The following is a 20,410-nucleotide window of genomic DNA, read 5'->3' as shown; positions in this document are numbered from 1 at the left end:
GTCTTCTACTGCTGTTATTTTCCCCTTCTGTCCTCAGATAGATGGCAATGCTATGGTACCACAGTCAGTCATAGGTTTCGAGACAATAGCTGTGTTTGGGCTCAGCTCTAGTTCTCACCAGCTGCTTACCCTCAAATTTCTGGCAATTTTCTGGACCTTTCTGAGCACCTATTTCCTCATCTGAAAGCAAAGGATGGAAACCTCACAGAGCTCTCCTAAGGAGTAATGGAGAGGATGTTTTTGTGCATAAACATATACTTGTTGAAATACTTTTGAGGCTTCCTTTCTGATTCTTTGTTTTTCCATCTCTGATAAGACAGGTTTCAGCATGCTCAAGTTAGTTTAGCATTTGAGTTCATGGAATAGACGAGCACCATAACTGCTCCTCAGCTTATTTGTCATAACATGAGTTGCAAGATTCCCTGCAGGATTCCCCGTGCTGTGTGGCATGAAGTCTCTGCTGCCTCCACCTTCTCTGGTGGCGATGGATTTACCCACATAATGCCTACTGATATGTGAGCAACTTGACTTCTCAGTGCCTACCGATGTATAAGCAGCTTGACTTCTTGGATATGTGTCCATTTGGATATAGAAGGAACCTATTTTCCTTCACTGTTATTTTGAAAAATCAACCTTTGAAACCAGTTTTTGGAGTTGTTTTCTGATGCAAATGTTGAACAGGAACTTGAGGGACCACATCCTGTGGTACATTCCCACTTGCTCTAGTTTATTTTTAATTCAAAACAAGAGCAAAAATAAATACACACCTCATCTCAGATGCAAATTGAAGTCAGATTTTCTTTCCACACATTGGAGAAATGGTGCAAGTAAGCCAATGGGGGGAAGCAATGTCTAGTGCACAGGCACATTGTACTAGTGGTTGCCAATGCCAAATTAATATCAACTCATGGGATATATACAGAATGGGGCTGTGATTATAGTCCTTATCTGTTTAATGCTCCAGAGCTAGGAGTTTTGCTGACTAAGTCTCGCTAGAGTGAGGGAAACATGTTTTCATTATCATTGATGAAGCATTCCAAAATGTGTGAGCCTTTTGGTTTTCGGAAATGTAATATTTTGTGCCCTCCCATCCCAAAGTCATTTTGGGGGAGTATGCTTTAAATGAGCTCAAAATTTTTCACTAACATTACTAATCCTTAAGAGAAACTCCAGTCTAAAATTTCTACTTGAAACATAGGCACCAGACTTTGCTTAGAAAACACAGACATGCAGACCAAAAGAGCCAAATGTGCTCATGTGGGAGATATACAGGGAAACTGTTACCACTTTCTCAACTTAACAGATAAATCCAGGTTTTTTTAAACTTAAGGTGATTCCCAAGCTTATCTGGAGAAATAAACATGTGATAGGACCAGAGATGTTTTTTTATTTTAAGAAATGAGAAGAAATTTGCCCTAGAAATTCTAAATGCTAGAAAGCTCCTGTTATAAAATAATGATATAAATTCTAAATGCTAGAAAGCTCCTGTTATAAAATAATGATATAAAGGCTGGTGTGGCCTGCTAAGCACCAGGCTGAGTTTAATTCCTATCATAGTCCAAAATAAATAAGAGCTTGGCATCAGTGGCTCACATATGTAATCCTGACTTTGAGAAAGCTGAGATCTGAGGATCACCGTTCAGAGCCAACCTATCTTCAACCAGCTAGTAAAAAGCCAGAAGTAAAGGTGAGCCTGAAGTGGTAGAACATGAGCTGTGAGTGAAAAAAGCCAAATGAAAACACAAAGTCTGAAATTTAAGCACAAGAAATGGATGGATGGATGGATGGATGGATGGATGGATGGATGGATGGATGGATGGTGAGTAAATGAATAAATGATGGTGCAAAGGCACAAGATCAAGCAGTAAGTGGAACAGAAGCAAAGGTGATATGCCACATGTTGAAGACTGTTAAGAAGAAATGAATAAAAAAAAGGAGGAAAATAGTTGGCTAAATGTGAAAGAAAAATAATCTTATCTTATGCCATGGCCTTAATAAAATCCAGATTGTCTAGAGAGCTAGAGACTTTTAATGGAAGTATAAAAGAAATACAAGACAGTATAAGTGCCACTTTTGTGAAGATGAGACTTTACTAGGCACAGAAACAATAAAACACATCTACATATAAAGCATAAAATGTAGAGCTACTTAACAAAAAACATTAAGCATGTTTAAAATACATTTAACTCAGCAATATGAACATATAGTCCATATTGTGTTACTACTGTAGAGAAGCAGCAATAGAAAATAAATGGGGAAATATTGTCGCTACCGCCTCGACCAGCAAGGAAGACGCGACACCGGACTCTTCTCTCTGCCCTTTATTCAGGACCTTTTAGTAATCTTCTGACCCCAACCCCGGGGAGAATTCCCCACAGCCTTAAATACCCGCTGGGTAGCCAACCCTGATACGCCACGTGGGAACCGCCAATAGGTTCAGGTGCACAGAAGCAAGCCAGATTCTTTGCCTTAGCCATATCAGGAGTTGTTTACCACGAGAGCACTCGCCATCGGGAAGGCGGAGGGCGGAAGCCGGCACCATCTTCCAGGTGCGGCCTCTCGCAGCTCTCTACAGTTCCCCCTTTTTTGTTTAAAGAACACAGATGAGAACAGAGGTCTGATCCCTGTTGTGCAATTGCAAGGACTGCATACAAGCCTTCTCCCAGAGGGTACCTTCTCTAGGGATGACTCAGCCTGTCCATTGATTCGTTTTTCACAAGGACGGGAAAAGGCGAATCGAACCCGTGTGCAATCAAACATGCTCTCCTCGAGGGCAAAACTCATGCCTCTCGACTGCAGTACTTTGGCTTTGCAATCTGTGCTCATTGTTTTAGGGTGGCAAGCCACGCTTAGGGGGACTGACCTGCTCCAATGACTGTAAAGGCTTGGATAACCATGGCTGCACTGCGACGCTGAGAACCTCTAATTTGGCAAATGCACCACAGACATACCAAGGAGGCTAACACCAGGAGGCCTGTCAGGGCTCCCAAACCCGCTCCCTCCTTGAGATGATTCATAGCAGCGGAGATCCATGAAGATAACCCCTCCGCCAATCCGGCATCCACTCGGGTCGAGTTCACCACGACGATGGCAACCCTGAGCTGTTCCATCAGGCTGTCGAACTCCCCAGTTCAATTACCTAAAAGATAACTAAACAACTGTTTAGACAAATTTGCAGCGTTTTTTAAATAGGTTTTTTCCTGGGCCTGAACTCTGGGCCTGGGCGCTGTCCCTCAGCTCTTCAGCTCAAGGCCAGCGCTCTACCACTTGAGTCACAGCGTCACTTCCGGCTTTTTTCATTTTGCTTATGTGGTGCTGAGGAATCGAACCCAGGGCCTCAGGCATGCAAGGCAAGCACTCTACCACTGAGCCACCTTCCCAGCCCTCATTCTTCTGGGTTAATTGCACCACAGCAGCAGCTAATCCAGCATTAATTAGTGGTCCGCCCAGCTCTCTGCAAACTTTCATCCATGCTTCTAGTCCCCTGTTCTTATATGGGGTTATGGCGGCTCTGCATTCCTTAGTGCACTGCTCGTAAACAAGCTGTTTAATTAATGGCATGGCTGCGTCTGGGTCACCAAAAATTCTGCCAGCAGCCTCGACCATATGAGCAACAAAGTCCGAAAACAGCTCCATAGAGCCCTGCAGGATTTTGGTGAGATTGCCACTCACCTCGCCTTTATTTGGTAAGGCCTTCCATGCCTTTATGCCAATTTTATTGATTTGTTCATAAACTTGGACCGGGTAGCCTATCTGCTGATTGGCGAATCTCCCCTGTCCAAGCAGCATATCTCTGTCCCAAGCTGGGTTTCCCCCAGCCTGATTGGCCGCAGCCTCTTCACTAGCAAATTCAATCAAAAAGGCCTTCCAATCTAAATACTGACCTGGGCTCAAACAAGCTCGTGCGAGCCCACTCCAATCACCGGGTGTCATGCAATGTCTGTTTAGGGCCTCCACCTGGGCTACAGTAAAGGAGGCCGTGATTCCGTATGTCCGCACAGACTCAGCTAAAGATTTTATCACCTTAAAATCTAAGGGTTCATGATACCGCTGTCCCTGTGGATCCTGAAATATTGGACAAGCTAGATGTAACTCGGTTCTGACCGCTTTCCACACTCCTGGGCTGAAAGAACAGCCGGGGCTGCCACTTCCAGGGTCCTCCGCATAGAGTGGAGGGGCCGAAGGTGTGGGGCGGTGCACGGAGGGCGTGCATTCGTCTTTATCTGGGTCCTCTCTCTCCTTCCATTTCCTCCTCTTTCTTATCTTTGTTTTTTCTATTTGTTCTATGATTGATTGTAATTCCTCTGAGTCTGTAGACTCAGAGGTCTCTAGTTCGGCAAAATCAGGGCATGACCCCCCCCTGCTCTCCTCCTTTTCGCTGTCTGCCCTTTCTGATCTTTCTTCCTGCAGCATTTCTAAGGTGGCCTGACCATTCTCTACCGCCTCACTGCAACGCTGGTCCTCGAGACAGCCTCTTATCAGTTTCCATATTGGTCTCACTCCGCTCTTAAGCGTTCCTTGTTCAGAGGCAAAATCTAGGTCCCTCCCTAGTTTCTCCCAAGAGGCCACCGTGAGGCTTCCAGAGACAGGGAACCATGGGGCAACGGTGTCACATTCATTCAAAAATCTCTCTAAAGTACTCTTTTTTATTTTTAACTTTTTTGAGTGCAGTAGCTCATTGAGAGCCAAAAAAATTGGGTGCGAAGAAGAAGCGCCCATGTTTTAAACATTTAAAGCTGGTAAACAAACTTTTACTTTCACTTTTGGCTACTCTATTGACTAGCCCCGGGTTCTCACTCTCTCTTTATCTACCGAGAAGAGCAAAAATCCCCCCGCTCTTGTGGCGGATTCCCCTTTTACTTGGGAACTTACTCCCCGCTCTTGTGGCGGATTCCCCTTTTACCTGGGGACTTATCCCCGCTCTTGTGGCGGATTCCCCTTTTACCTGGGAACTTACCGGTGCACCACCCTGACCACAGAGAGTTCTGAGTCCTCGTTGGGGTTGTGGCTGAGTCCCCGTACGGGCCACCACGTGTCGCTACCGCCTCGACCAGCAAGGAAGACGCGACACCGGACTCTTCTCTCTGCCCTTTATTCAGGACCTTTTAGTAATCTTCTGACCCCAACCCCGGGGAGAATTCCCCACAGCCTTAAATACCCGCTGGGTAGCCAACCCTGATACGCCATGTGGGAACCGCCAATAGGTTCAGGTGCACAGAAGCAAGCCAGATTCTTTGCCTTAGCCATATCAGGAGTTGTTTACCACGAGAGCACTCGCCATCGGGAAGGCGGAGGGCGGAAGCCGGCACCATCTTCCAGGTGCGGCCTCTCGCAGCTCTCTACAAAATATAAACACAACTAACCAATAAATACATTTCAAAATAAGCTGAACCTCAGTAATAATGGAGGAGATTGTGTTTGTTGGGTTTATTATTACTATAACAAATAAGATAATCAGGTTTATTTTGGCTCACAGTTTAAAGGTTTCAGTCTATGATCAAGCAGATCTATTGCTTTTAGGCCTGGCCCCGGGGCAGGGCGGGGGCACAAGGGGAGGAGTAGCACATTTTGGTGAGAGCTCAAGCAGTTCAAAACCAGGCCACCTCATAGCCAGAAAGGAAGGGGCTGGAAGAGAGCAGGGTCCCACAACTCACTTTGAGGGGACACCCACAGGGGCTCAGAAGCCTCCTGCTAGGCCCTACTTTTTAAAGTTCCCATTGCCTCTCTATAGCACTAAGCTGGGGATCAAACAAACATCTGACAGACACAGGGGCCTTTAGAGGGATCTCAAAACCCAAACCATAGCAGAAATGTACATTAAAACATGACCATGTTTTCTACTAACTTACTGTCCATTGTAAAGCAGCCACTGAGCCATATGATACTATAAGAGGCTGCTGGTAGAAGGACACAGTTACAATCTGGGGAAACCAATACCTCAGTGATGTCTAGAAAGAGTAATTCACCACCACATGGTCAGAGCCTGCAAAATGCCAGCGGCTGGGGGACTAATAGGAAAATACCATCCACTGTCTTGATTGTGACAGTGGTTGCCTAAGCAGAAGGTACTGTCAAATCTCATTGCACTGTACACTTGAATGGATGTGCTTATGAAGTGGAACTTCTTCCTTGGCTTATCTATAGACTCTGACCCATTCTAATCCTAGAGTTAAAGTTCCTACAAATACATAAAACTACTGTAATGGTGCTTTCTACATTATGACTCACAATTGCAAGGCAAAAAAAATCTACTTTTTTGTTTTTGTCTTGGATTGTGCGATTGTGAGAGACAGACATAAAGAGAGGGAGAAGGAAAAGAAGAGAAAGGCAAAGGCTGAGACATGCTGTGTAAGCCAGGCTGACCTCAGCCTCACAAAGGTACCACTACACCTGGCAAATGTAGCTTGAAAAATGGGAGTACATCTAACAGATTGACACATCAATGTGATGAACATCGCACAGATGTTTGCTTTCAAACATTTAATGGTGGTGGCGGTTACGTAAAATAGCAAGTGACATGAAGTGGGAGAGAAAAAGCATTTTTGCAATGTGATGTCAATTTTATTTGAATCCCGTGTAAGCATGGGAAAACGATTAAACTTAGTACATTACATTCATAAGACTAGTCATTATCTAGATGGTGGATTACTAGCGATTTTTTAAAAAATTCCTAGCGGTTCTATATTAAGAAGGACTTTTAAGTTTTGAAAAGCATTAAGTTTACAAAAATAATTGAGCAGTCAGATTAGAATTACGCCTTCTGGATCCCACAGCACTTGTTTTAAAATTTGTCATCACGTGTGATTGTATTCTCATTTTAACAGCTCTATAATATTCCACAGTTACAGGGATGCTTTTTCCAGATGTCCTCCTTTTTCCGTGATGGTATCAGGGCCTTCCACTGTCTCTTGGCTTGGTTTTGCTCACAGCTTGGTTTTGGTCTGCCACTTAAGTCACACCTCCAGCCTCCACACAGCACGTCTGTCCTCTCTCCTCCCTGTAAGTCCCTGCATGCACAACAGTGTTGAGCAAGAAGAGTCAGAGTCAGGACACATCACCATTCTCTAGGGGCCAGTACAGAGTTCTATCTACATGTACAATCCTGGGTTCGACTTCTTGTCCCATTGCTGGTTCCCCTCACTAAAGATTCCTAACCTCTGTTCAGCAACTTTCCTTTGGAGTTCACCAACATGGCTGCCAAACTGTAAGACAATGGCTCTTAAAAAAAACCCACAATGATACACACACACACACACACACACACACACACACACACACACACACACACACACACACACACACACACACAGAGTAAGTATTGTTTTCTAGAACTGAAATACTAAAATGCTGTGACTGCATTTAGTTCTTTAGTACTCTTGGCATTTTGTGAATGTCTTTTATTATCTTTAAGTAGTTGTGCACAAAGGTTGCCCCTTGTCGAAGCAGAGCAGGAACACAACACGTCCTGATCAACGTCGCTCCTTTCAGTGTTCTCACCCCCACTCCCAACCCACCCCTTCCCTCATTTATCTTAATTTTAGGTTACATATTGAATTGTTGCCCGTTTCACAAAGCAGCTCGTGTGCACAATGCGTCTTGATCTGTGTCACCCCTTCAACATCTTCATGCACACCCCTTCGGCCCACCCCTTCCCTTAGAGTTCTCAGTTGTGTGGTGTGTGCAGTGAATTCCTGCCTGCATTCTACTAATTTCCCCGATTCATTCTTCTACTCCTCTCCCCTTGGCCCCACCCTCCCCTCTTCCACATACCCTTTTCCTGGAACTTACTTTGTTGGGCTTTGGCGTAGTCTTTTTAAAGAATGATGTTACGTGTGCTCTCCATACAATCTATTATACTTCGTGAATTCCTTTGTAACCCCTTGCTTACCGTCCAGCATATTTCCTTGTGGATTTATTTATAGTCACATTCTAGCTACCACACATGAGGGGAACCATGCAACCTATGTGTCTCTGGGTCTGGCTTACTTCACTTCATTTTTTTCCCTCCCCTAGTCTAGCATGAAGGCAGGATTTGGTTTTCCGAGTCTGAACACTGGGTTATTTTAGTGACCAGGCACACTGGTCCCATGGTTTAATTCCAGGAGAGTAGCTCTCTGATCTTTTCCATAGGCATGTAACTGTCCTTAGCCTGAGAACACATTGCCTTGACTCTGCAGCAGCTGACACACTTGTGGCTGACACACTCACATTCCCACAAGTCACTGTAGTGGCCAGATTAAAGGCCACAATCATGGCTTAGTCAAACCAGATGTGAACAGTGCCGCTATTTTCATGTCAGGGACCGTGGCTTAAATATGCATCCTGTATTTGTTTTTAATTGGGTGATTACAGATGGCACCTACTAAAGTCTTCGCGCTGTGATATCTAGAGGTCAGTGATTTATTAGGTCGGGTAGGTGTAGACAGTCCAGCTTACCCTCCACCTCGCTCACATTCCATAGCACAACCCTGAAGGAATGTGGGAATGGCATTTGCCTGTTTACCTTTCCTGGTGACCAGTGAAGATCCTGAGGGCAGACACCACTGAGATTCAGGAGCCACGTTTAGGTCTTGTTGATGTTTTCCAGTAAAGTGTATTTTCAAACTGCCTTCAGCATTAACTGACAAAGAACTAAAACCTAGAAACTTTTCTTTGGATGCGTAAGAGACATAGCCATTAGACACCCTCCTTAGTAAATATGAATATCAATTCTGAGTTTTATTAGATAAATGACTCATTTTACAAAGATGTTGAAAGTGGAAAGGTAAGCCAGTGGGGTGCTGAGGGGAGCCGGGGTCTTTCCTGGCATTGCTAAGGACCGGGATGTGACCGGCGATTTAAAACCTCTTCCTAAAGCTTTTCCACTCTGTCCAAAATGTCTGTAAAGGCCCACACGCCAACATGAGTTAAAGATCTCAAACCAGGGCAACAGCTAACTGGGCAAGTAGTTTAGTTGTGGATTGGATCCGAAGGCTCAGACAGCCCTGGGGAAGGTGAGGGGTTTTAGGGTTGATGCTAAGAGTGAAAGCTCCAGGCCAGCACAAACTAGAAGCTTCCACGGTGGGATACAGATTCCACGCTGTAGGACTCAGCAGCCAGGAAAGCCCTGGTGCAATTGTCTGAAGTCCTCATTTCACGCGGCCTTGCACAACCAAGAGGAGAGAATGGCAAAGCCTACAAGACATGCAACTGAACAGGAAAGCCAAGCAAGCTGTGGTAGCTTTTGGAGCTCTGCTATAAGCAACAGTGAACATTCTAGAAAAGAAAATAAGGCCAACGTGCATAGACTTGACTTTCTTTTTTTTGACTCCCAATCTTAAATTGATCCTCCATGGTCTCCTGCCTTATAAAATGCCAGGCCAGAGAAAAGCAGGAATGAGCGGGTTTGGGCCAAATCACACCATCCAGGTAACTGGGCCGAGACCCCCTCCATATGTCTGCCATTTACTTCTCTCAGTCCTAAAACATCAGCTGTTATAGCGATGGCGGGGGGGGGGGGGGGGAGTCCGTGTCTTGGAATATTTCACTTTTTATTTCCTTTTTACTTTTTTTTAAAATTTTATTGTAAAGATACTATACAGAGGGTTACAGTTACATGAGTGAGGTAATGAGTACACTTCCTCTTGAACATTGTTACCCCCTCCATTGTTTTCCCCCTACGATCCCCTCCCTCCCTCCCTTCCCCAAGGTTCTTTTTTTTTTTTTTTATTGTGATTAAGTGATTACTTAATTTCCGGAAATTCACAGTATTGTGGAATAATGATGCTCATTTAAAGTCACAAGTTCATTCTAACTTTCCTGGAGCAAATTGTCTATCACAGTCTGTAATATATAACGGTGCTCACATGTTATATACCATATATGTGATCAGCAGCATGGGGATATTTGGTTCCTTTTTACTTTTTTGGTAAATGTTTCAGATGATTGGAGTCATGAATTGTTTTTTGAAAACTTGTCTGTCACAGACAAAAGACGGAGACAGAGAGAGACAGAGAGACAGACAGAGAGAGAGAGAGAGAGAGAGAGAGAGAGAGAGAGAGAGAGAGAGAGAGACAGAGAGAGAGAGAGAGAGAGAGAGAGGGAGAGAGAGGCCTTCCCAAATGGGACAGTTGCGGGGAAGAAATTCAGTGAAACATCCAAATATATTATTGACATTTTTTGGTAGTACTAGGATTTGAACACATAGTTTCACACTTGCCATACAGATGCTCTCCCACCTGATTCGTGCCTCTAGACTTATTAACATGTTTGAGAGTGTCACAATCATTTAAGTTGTATGGTATTAGCAAACAAAAAGTACTTGTTACTTGTACAAAGCTAATGAATATGTAAGTTTCTTTATAAATGTCCATGAATATAGTATAGGACATGAATCTTTATTTTTACTGGACACCAGTTCTTGAAGTTTTGTTTTTTGTTTGTTTGCTTGTTTTTTGTTTTTTACAGTCATGGGGCCTGAACTCTGGGCCTGGGCGCTGTTCCTCAGGTCTTCAGCTCAAGGCTAGCACCCTATCACTTGAGCCATAGCACACTTCTGGCTTTTTTCTGCTTATGTGGTGTTGAGGAATCAAACCCAGAGCCTCTTGCATGCAAGGCAAGCATTCTACCATTGAACCAACTTCCCAGGCCCAGTTCTTGAAGTTTTGAAGGAGCAAAACATCTAGAAGTTTTGATGTTGGTAGTTCTGTAATATCAATAACATCCACTGAGTTACCATGGAATGGAGGCTGGAAAGCTATTTCAGTTGAGAAGACTCACATTTTCCTGGCTCAGTACAATGCTGGTATTTCAGAAAGGATAATTAATACTTGTTATTAGAGCATCAATCTTAAAACCATATTTAGAGAGATTCTTGCAAGAATAATGGTATTTATTTGGAGATAAAGGAACATTTACAATGGGAATTCATGTCCCATCATTACCTACAAGTAGATTCAAAGGGATGAAGGCAAAAGGAAGGTTGTCAAGGTCCAATGAAGAAACAATAATCCTGGCCACAGGATAAGGGTTGAGCCAACAGTACTCAGCAGATATCCTGGCAGGTGTATTTGTTATATAAGGTTGTGGCGACCTTTGTGTGCAGCTATGGTTTGATAGAATCCTTTGTGATAGTAACTGCCAGGCAATTATTCATGAGAATATCTTTCATAAGCTCCCATTCCTCTTCCTCCTCCTCCTCCTCCTCTTCCTCATCATCATCATCATCACAGTTGACACACACAAATCCACTTTGATTATGACCATTTCCACCCTCATTAGGAATTTTTATTCAAGGGAACCTTTATTAAACATAAATTATGTGTATATTTTATTTAAATCTAATAACAACTCTCTGAGTTAGCTACTATGGTGACATCCATCTTGCAGACAAAGAAACTGTCAAGATAAGGTTTATAACCTGGGTGACTGAGCTGGTAACAAGTAGTGGCAGGACTTGAACCCAGAACTGAGTGACACTTCTGTTCTTCACCACTCTGCTTCCCCGCTATGTAACGAGAAAAAAATGGAAAACATGAAAACCAAAGGGAAATGGGGTAATTAACTGAAAAGCAGGAAATTCTAGGAAATTCTATTCTGCTTCCTCCTTAAGAACCTCATGTTTCTAGAAAACATAGCGATTCTGTTTTGATACTATGCAGTGATACTCTCAATTTGTTATTTTGTTCATTTTCTTGAGGAAGGGAGACTTCAATAGTTGGAATTACTAAAATTGACTGTGCTCATAAGTATGTGCAGAAACTCAGTCTGGTCAGCAGGAAAGCCATTTGTGTCTGTCATGTCCACAACTTTGGCTTTCATAAGGATTTGTAATGAATCGAGAAATGGAATATAAGAAAATAAACAGGGGAAAGCTGCTTATTTTTCTAAAATAGTAAAGCAAAAATAGGAAACCCTTTTTCATCTTCATTGCTTCAAATGTCTGTTGGAGTCCCAAAAACTGTTAGCCCATGTAGCTTAATAGTGTTTTTAGTATCATTTTAACTGCTGAGATAGGAAAAAAGAAAAACAAATCCTACATATACTCAATTTTCAATTTATAGTGAATAATACTTATAATCAGTAATATTTACTTTAGAAAGTATGCAGTGAAATATATAGGCTACCAGAAATAAATGTGCTTACCAACTAGTAAAATCAAATTAGTATTGATTTGGTCTTGTTAGTTCATTAAAAAGTATTATTGACCTTCAGATATTTTCACAGAACCCTCTGCTGCTCATGAATTGAGATGATATGCTAGAGGCTGTGTATACGAATGAGTTCATCAACGTCCCATGCTCAGTGTTAGAATTCCTCTAATGGGGGCTGGGAAGGTGGCTCAGTGGTAGAGCGCTTGCCTTGCATGCTCGAGGCCCTGGGTTCGATTCCTCAGCACCACATAAACAAAAAGAAAAAAGCCGGAAGTGGCGCTGTGGCTCAAGTGGTAGAGCGCTAGCCTTGAGCTGAAGAGCTGAGGGACAGCGCCCAGGCCCAGAGTTCAGGCCCCACGACCGGACCCAAAAAAAAAAAAAAGAATTCCTCTAATGTCCCCCATGCTCTTCTTTGTGTATGTAGTCCAAGCTCTTGTAACCTGGATTTTACATGACAGTGATAGAATGACTTATTTGCTGTCTGCTACTATAAAGTGTAAGTTTGAATATTAACTGGTTTCACTTATATTCACCATATATTAGGTGATCTATCCAGTCTGGAGGTGAACTCGGTATCCTCTGGAACTGAAAACTTATTCCCTCATATATATTCTAAGTGGGTGTAAAGAACTGTGTTGTGATCACTAATTCAGCAAAAACTGGGATTTAAGGGTTGGAGGAATGCACAGAGGCGTGGTAGTCTTGAACCTTCAAGGCATTCTCTCAGCCAAAAAAAAAGTATAAGCATTGGAGCTTGTGTCTAGTGCCATTCTGAAGAGTTGACCCTGGAACTAAGAACAGCTGTGTGAGGATTGGCAGAACAGGTCTTCTGGTGACTCTGAGAGATTGATGCCCATCATGGGCTTTGTACATCAAGGGTGGTGACTCCATGTGGGACTCCATGCCGCCATCTGTCCCATCTCACTAGGCCATCAATAAAATTTGAGGGCAAAAGTGATTTCCTGCCCTATTCTTGAGCTCTGTCCCTACTAGGCCCAACAATTAACTCCCTCTCTGGTCCTTTGGACTTTGTAGGCAAAGAAAGGAAAGAAGAAAGTTGAAATGTCTTAGGCTAAGGGGAGGGTGAGGTTAAGCCTACCCAAAGAAGAACCAGAGAGAACTCTCATTCCCCCTCATTCCCTTTCTTCTATCCAAGAAGCCCAGTCTTTGTTTTCATCATCACACATAAAACCCAAGTAGTGACTGTTGAAATAACACTGCATTGAATGTAGTTGGGGTGGGCATGGTGTGTCAGTTGGTGAGGACACACTCCCTGCTGATAGCATGATCCACACCATGATATCCTGAGGTCCTTGCTAAAGGAGGCTGCACACACACTAGCCTTGTCCTGACATCAAAGTACTGTGCATCTTACATGCTGGGACCATGATGAACACTAATAGCTAATGGAAAAGCTGATGATGTCATGCACATCTGATAAAGAACTCTGCTGTTTTAAAAGGTAACGTAGAGTAGATTACATTTTTAAATAGAACAGAGCAGGAAAAGACTGGAGAGAAGGGGAGGTGGCACCATGAAGCTGGCAAAGGCTCTGCACTGTCACGTTTCTCAGTGGGCCAGAAATTGTCAACCTTTTTCCCTCTCTCCTCCAAAGAGAAAGGATCAGCATTATCATTGAATCTAGAACTCCCAGTGTATCTGCAAGAAAATTCACGGCTCTCACAAAATCTCTTGGGTTGGTGAAGGACTTCAATCTCTTGTACTTTTAGGTTACAAGGATTTTAGACGGTCCAGTCAGGAAGTCCACTCAGTAGAGACCAAGTAAATAAATCACATCACGGGGAAAAGCCATTTGACAGGAAAGGTTACTAGAAAGTCATCAATCAACCAACATGTCTATGGTCTTGATGGAATGTAGGAGCAATTTCATTTGTTAAAATATTTCCTTAACCATGCATGATTTGTAAAAGTAGACTATAATGTTATGAAACATGTTCTATTATTGTATCAAAATGAGATAAAAGGATAGTATAGACTTAAAGCCAGTTGACTTACTCTGTTTTATGCAGTTGAGTTGTTGTTTTTAGAACATCATGAAATTCCATTTCATGCCCCAATAAAACCGAAGTATAATGGGTTACAGCTTTTCCACTTGCTGAATTTTCTCCCTCAAATAGCTTCACTTTTCCATCCTTTGCGTGGATTTTTCAAAGAATTCCTTGAATATCATTCAATTTGTCCTTTATTATTCCTGCTTTCTCCACTGTCTTTAAAGTCATTTCAAACGTGAACCCAAGCTGGGCACCAGTGGCTTATGCTTATAATCCCACCTACTCAGGAGGATGAGAACTGAGGATCCTGGCTCAAAGCCAACCCAGGCGGGAAAGTCTATGATTCTTATCTCCAGTGAATCACCCAAACACCAGAAGTGGTGCTGTGGCTCAAGTGTTAGAGTGCCAGCCATTTAGCCAAAACACTAAGGGATAGCACTCATGCTCTGAGTTCAAGTCCCAGTCATAATACATATGCACACACAAAAAAGGAAACTCATCCTGGAGATTAAGGATGTCTATAAGCATTTTTTAAAGAGCATTAACACTTTTTTCTTAGCTACTTGTAGTCTGTAGCATGGTCTTCCCAGAGGGAGTAAGTTGTTCTTTTTAATCCACTTTTGCCCCCCATTTTATCTAAGAATGCTAGGACTCAGGTGTGGCTCCGTGGGAGATACTTGTCTGGCATACGTGAGCCCTGGGTGTCACCTCCAGCACTGGCTGGATGGTTGGTGAGGGAAGACTGACATGTATTACTACAACTTCGGGCTTGTGTTGCTTCAGAATCTAACCTTCCATGAACATCGTAGACTTTGCAGCTTCTCTTACCATTGACCATAATTATTCAACTACAGAAATTCTCCCATTTCTAGCTGGCTGTTCACCTACTGCCTTTCTCCTTTTTTATATTCAGAAGAATGAAAGAGCTTTTTCCCCCTCATTAGAACAGAGTTACACGTCCAAATCCAACACAGATATAAGTACATACTGCAACAGAGCTGACAGAGTGGCTCCAGTGGTGGAGTGACTCTCACAATCACCTGGCTGTGAATTCAAACCCCACTATCACTAAAACAAGTTTTTACTACAAAACCACTCAAAAATATATGGTGAGAGGGCTGAGCCTATAGCTTAGTGGTAGATCACTTGCCTAGCATGTGCAAGGCTCTGAGCTACACAGATCCTCAACACCACCCAAAAAATATGTGTGTGTGCATGTGTATGTGTGTACATGCACGTAAATAAACATATATGTGGTGAATTTTTTATTTTCTTTCCACATTACATTTGCAATCTTACTGTCTCTGTAACATTTTTACAGTAGATAAATGTTCTTGTCAAACACTGGCCATTATATGAAAGACATAGCTACAGCACGCAGGCCTTTCTGCTCAAAAGGACCTGGCATTTCTGACATTCAATTGGCAATCAGACTTAGCTTAAGTAAACAGATGGGCCTCCCAAACAGATAGAAAGATTGTACTTCCTTCCTGAAGATTTCTCTAAAAGCACAACTTGGATGGGCTTGTAAATATATACCCTGTCATAGAGAGCAAGCAGTTGTAAATCTTAGCTAACAGCAGGAGAAAGAGGAGATAGGGCTGTTCCTTTACATCCCCCAAGATCTGCTACCTACAGGGGTACAATTAGCCCAGATGAAGTAAGTTTAACTTGAAAGTGAGGTTGCAAGCTCTCCTGGGTGAATTGACAGCACGGCTGAAATTTCATTTCACACGTTGCTGACTCGGGAATGGTTAGTTTTGAGTAGCACCTCTCATGAACCTAACGTCTAAAAGTCTGGGCTAGAGGTTAAATATCTCACTTATCTACATGTTTGCCCTCCACGAACAGCTACTACAGGCATAGCCCTTGAAGGGCTTATCAAAATTTCACCATGGTTAGTGTTCCAGAGAGAACATCTAGGTTGCTGGTGTTTGGAACTTAATATTGGGTCACTCATCCAAAATGGTGATTGTGATCATATAATACTAAAACAAAGAAAAAGTGCAAAAGGCTATAGTTTAAGAAAATATAGTTAGCATTACCTAAAAAAACAAACTACATTTTTTGTTAACTCTATATCACTAGGCAGTTCACAGTTTGTACAAAAGAGCAAGTATCTCATCCCTTTGTTGTGATTGATGTGTGGTGCCATCTACTAAGAATTTCTGGTGTAGAAAATGTTTCTGAACAGCCGTGTTCCACTGTACTTCACTGCTATTGTTCTTTCTATTGTCATAGCTGATGGATGTAAAGATTTTTCAAAAGGCCCTGTGCATTTTTTTTTTTTTTGGTTAGTCATAGGATTTGAACTCTGGGCCTGGGAACTGTCCCTGAGCTCTTTGGCCCAAAGCGAATGCTCTAGCACTTGAGCCACAGTGCCACTTCTGGTTTTCTGGTGATTAATTACAGTAAGAGTCTCAGAGACTTTCCTACCTGGGCTGGCTTTGAACTGAAATCCTCAGATCTCAGCATCGTGGGTAGCTAAGATTACAGTCATGAGCCACCAGCTAGATGATAGCTTCATTCAATGTTAAGGCATTAAATAGATATCTTAAAATTGAGGGAAATTACAGTAGATAAATTTCTGGATCTCTGACAAAAGAAAGTGAACAGGGTGTCTTAGCGAGAGCAACAAAAAGAATAAAAAAACAAAACTCACCATTCAGCATCTAAAGTTGTATTTATCTTAAAGAAACAAGCCAAAAGATACCCTTGATCACTTATACCCAAGAATGTGGACATCATCCTGTTTAGAGTCATAGAGACTGAGCCTGGTGATGAATGGTAGCAGTTTGGGTATATGATACCAGACATCAATAAAATGGAGTACACAGCGGCCAAGTGCTGGTAGCTCATGCCTATAATGCTCGCTGCTCAGGAGGTTGATCTTAGAAGATTGAGGCTTGAAGCCAGCAGAGACAGGAGACTCTGCAAGACTCCATCTCCAATCAATCAACAAAAAGTCAAGCTGGGAGCATGGCTCAAGTGGTAGAGTGCCAGCAAAGCAAGGAAACCAAGTGAGCCCCCCCCAAAAAACACGGAGAAATATGACTTAGAATAATTAATAATATTCAACAATGCTTGCCATCAGGTTGCATGAATATAAAACTAAATAGCAATCTAATAAATACATTTATAATTCATATATATGCATGTATATTAGGAAAAGACTAAAAAGAAATATCTTACTGCACTAATAATCATGGTTTGATTAAAAGTCATTTTCTTAGTCTTTTTCCCAAGCTTTCCAAAAACTTGACCATCTATGTATGCATGTATATCTATACACATGTAAATGTTTATATATGTGATAGGTATTATATACATGTATATATAGGTATATATCCATATATGCATTATATACAGGTAAATATACATGTAAATGTCTATATATGTGTATAGACAGACAAACATTTACCTACATAGTTTTCATATATGTACATCATAAAGAGAAGAAAACATTTCAAGTTTAAAGAGAAGAAAACATTTCAAGTTTTAAATTACCCTCTTGACAGTTAAGGCTCAAAGCTTATACATGTTCTGGCTGACAGAGAAAGCGGGTATAAGCACCAGGACTCCAGCATGTCGGTGGAAGGCTGGTGTAGCCCCTCACCAGGTGGCCCTCATCACCACCAGCAGACCACACACCCTTCACCCAGTCTCTCCACATGTCAGGCTCCACGGTGATTCATAGTGCGTCAAATGTGTCCAGTGCGCCCCGTGTTCACTCAGCCCGACAAAAGACAGGCATGTGCTCCCATCAGCCCCTTCTACCCATTCGGGGGAGGGGCCTCCTGGTCCCCCGTGAGGCAGGGATTTTCGGATGGCCCGGGCTCCTCTCATTATCTCCTTCTCCTTCTCAAGGTGTGACCTGAGTTGTTTTTAGGGGCTCCCATTCATATTTACTGGAATCGTTCTTTGGGCTCTGTATCTACTTAAGTGTTCATGGATGAATGAGCAAAAAGAGCCCAGGCCAAAAAAAGTAATTCCCGAACTGATGCTTTCCTCTGCTGCCCCTCAGTAATCCTGGCAGATTCTAGGACAATGTGTGGAGTTGAATCATGCAGGCAGGAACCCAGAATTCCTTTCGGCAGGCCACCCTCACCTCCAGATTCAGTGGGGTAAGGACCCACCCATGTGATGTTTCTGCAATGCATTGTGGCCCTCGAAGGCCAGTGGCCAGCAGGGCTCCATCCCAAAGGGGCCCATGCCTTTGTGACACACCTCACACTGCCCAGTGCTTCTCAGCCTGCTCCTTTTTCATGCATTTCTGCTTGCAAAAGCAAAGCGGGACCATTAGAAAGCCTTCTTTCTCCTTCATCAAAGGAACAGCCTAGAAAAATGTTGGGCATTTCTAAAAAGAAAATTCTAGAACTTTCACTTGGCTACAGACAGCAAAGGTTCCCTTGAAATTCAAAGTGATCTCAAATTATTATTTTTTTAGCTATTTCTACTTCCCAAAGAAACCTGAAGAAAAAAAAAACCTTCCCTCTGTTTACTTTACCAGCCCTAAGTTGGGAGGCAGCCATGAAATGCTTTTTGTTCTTTTTTTCCCCCTTAATTGCCATACCTCCAAGAAGCCGATCTTAACATGCCATCGATCACCGGCCGGCACATCAAAGCTGGCCCTGTCAGCCCCGCACATCAGTGTGAGCACAAGTGACACACATTCATTTCCGTCCGCAGGCAGCTGCCGCAGGCCGGCTGGCCTGCCGTTGTATTTCATGCGTTTGAACTGTGTGGCCTCACTGCCTAATTCAGGAAATGAGTTTACTCTATCTGTGACAAGCATCGTGTTCACACGGTTTCAGGAGCGGCTAGTGTGCTGCAGGACTCTACAGGAGCTGCAAACACTCGCCGACCCTGCACGGCAAACCCCGTGCTCTCTCTCCTACTGGCTAATGCTCCCGTCCCAGCACACCTGACCATTGCTTGCATCCCAGGATCACCTACGAAGCTGTGCCTCTCCCTGTGCGCTGCATGTCATCGAACCTGGTGACACCAGTCCATCAGAGTTTCAGACAGAGAACTTCTTCAGAACGTCTGGGCTTCTCCATTAGCCACATGAAGCTAAATAGGATGCTTATTCGTTCACTCATTCATTCATGGTGGTCAAATTTGGTCCCGCCTCTGGTTGTTATGAAACTCATATCTATTTCTATCACATGATCTCTGCCAGACCAAGTTAAAACAAACATGGCTTGACAGGAAGAGGGTCCTTGGTCAGCATGGGATGTGCATTTCTATCAGTGGAGGAAAGAAATGCCATGGTCGGTGCAGCCTGAATAATGCAGAGTGCAGCCTGAATAATGCAGAGTGAGTCAGGGCCGAGGGCTGTTCTTTTGCATATGGCTAACCATCTCAAAGGTCGTAAAGCAAGGCCTCTGTCTCCGCTGCAGCAGCTGGGTTTACACAGTATTTCCAGATTGTTTGTTCTGGCCCAGACCCAGAGCAACATCGTTTTTCCATTCTGTATGTTTGACAGATGAGGAGAGGTGGGAGGGGAGGCTGGGAGAGACAGGTCTGTGATTTCCTTTTTATTTATATTAAAGAGACTTTCTTAAGAGGACTGAAGGTTATGAACCAGTCCAAATCTAATGTCAGGGCCACAGAGGAGGGGAGCAAAGTTCAGCTTTTGCAAAATGTCCCAGCAATTGGGCAGTAGAGCAACAAATCCAATGGTGGCCTCGACCTGCATTAAGCCGGCATACGTGTCACCACGTCATAGTCTTGAACATGAACTAGGCTGACACTTAACCTCACAGTGCTTTGGGGAAGAGCCTGGGCATTTGCAAACCAGAGACTGTGTGCGTGCCCTGGACAGAGGCATCCTGTGTGGGATGGTATGGTCCTGAGCAGGGATATGTTCCCCAGGGCTTCCTATGTGTAGCTCCTATTCTAAGACTTCAGCTTGCTCACGATATTTCCTATGGTCTGCTCCAAGATCTTCTGCCAGGAAGTAGTCAAGATCGACTCAAAAGCCACTAGAAATGTTTGCATTATATCCATGGCAAAGCCTTGGCACGAGAGGCAAGTGGTACAATCAGATGAATGGTTTACTTCTAAACAGAACATTTTTCTTTCACTAATGGAGAAACATTTGAAAATATCGAAAACTCTGGCAAGTCCAATCCACTGAATAGCAGTAGTGCCCCAAAATTAGATCAGACAGACACCTTTTTAACCCAAAGTGCTTGGATTTCTCTAGCTGTTGACTGCAGTAAATAACACACCTTGGTGCAAATTCATTCCCTGCAAGAAAGC

The 20,410-nt window shown here is 43.2% G+C and overlaps 1 protein-coding gene and 1 long non-coding RNA gene across 4 annotated transcripts in view; one reads left to right on the top strand and one right to left on the bottom strand.

The window, feature by feature from the left end:
* Positions 1 to 20,410, top strand: part of Ust (uronyl 2-sulfotransferase) — a 264,792-nt gene that overhangs the window by 233,795 nt on the left and 10,587 nt on the right. The gene's annotated exons all lie outside the window — the stretch shown is intronic.
* Positions 6,424 to 20,410, bottom strand: part of LOC138819385 (uncharacterized) — a 199,422-nt gene continuing 185,435 nt past the window's right edge. For 2 of the 3 annotated variants that reach the window (XR_011369414.1, XR_011369415.1), the window contains one exon: positions 6,426 to 7,007. This is a non-coding gene — a long non-coding RNA (uncharacterized lncRNA). Of the gene's footprint in view, positions 7,008 to 20,410 lie in introns of all 3 variants that reach the window. The other variant, XR_011369413.1, reaches the window with a different exon arrangement.

The sequence above is a fragment of the Dipodomys merriami genome, unplaced genomic scaffold (assembly GCF_024711535.1).
Source record: "Dipodomys merriami isolate MVZ:Mamm:240054 unplaced genomic scaffold, mDipMer1.0.p SCAF_8, whole genome shotgun sequence".
Taxonomy (NCBI): Eukaryota; Metazoa; Chordata; class Mammalia; order Rodentia; family Heteromyidae; genus Dipodomys; species Dipodomys merriami.
This window is presented reverse-complemented; position numbering and strand designations above follow the sequence as displayed.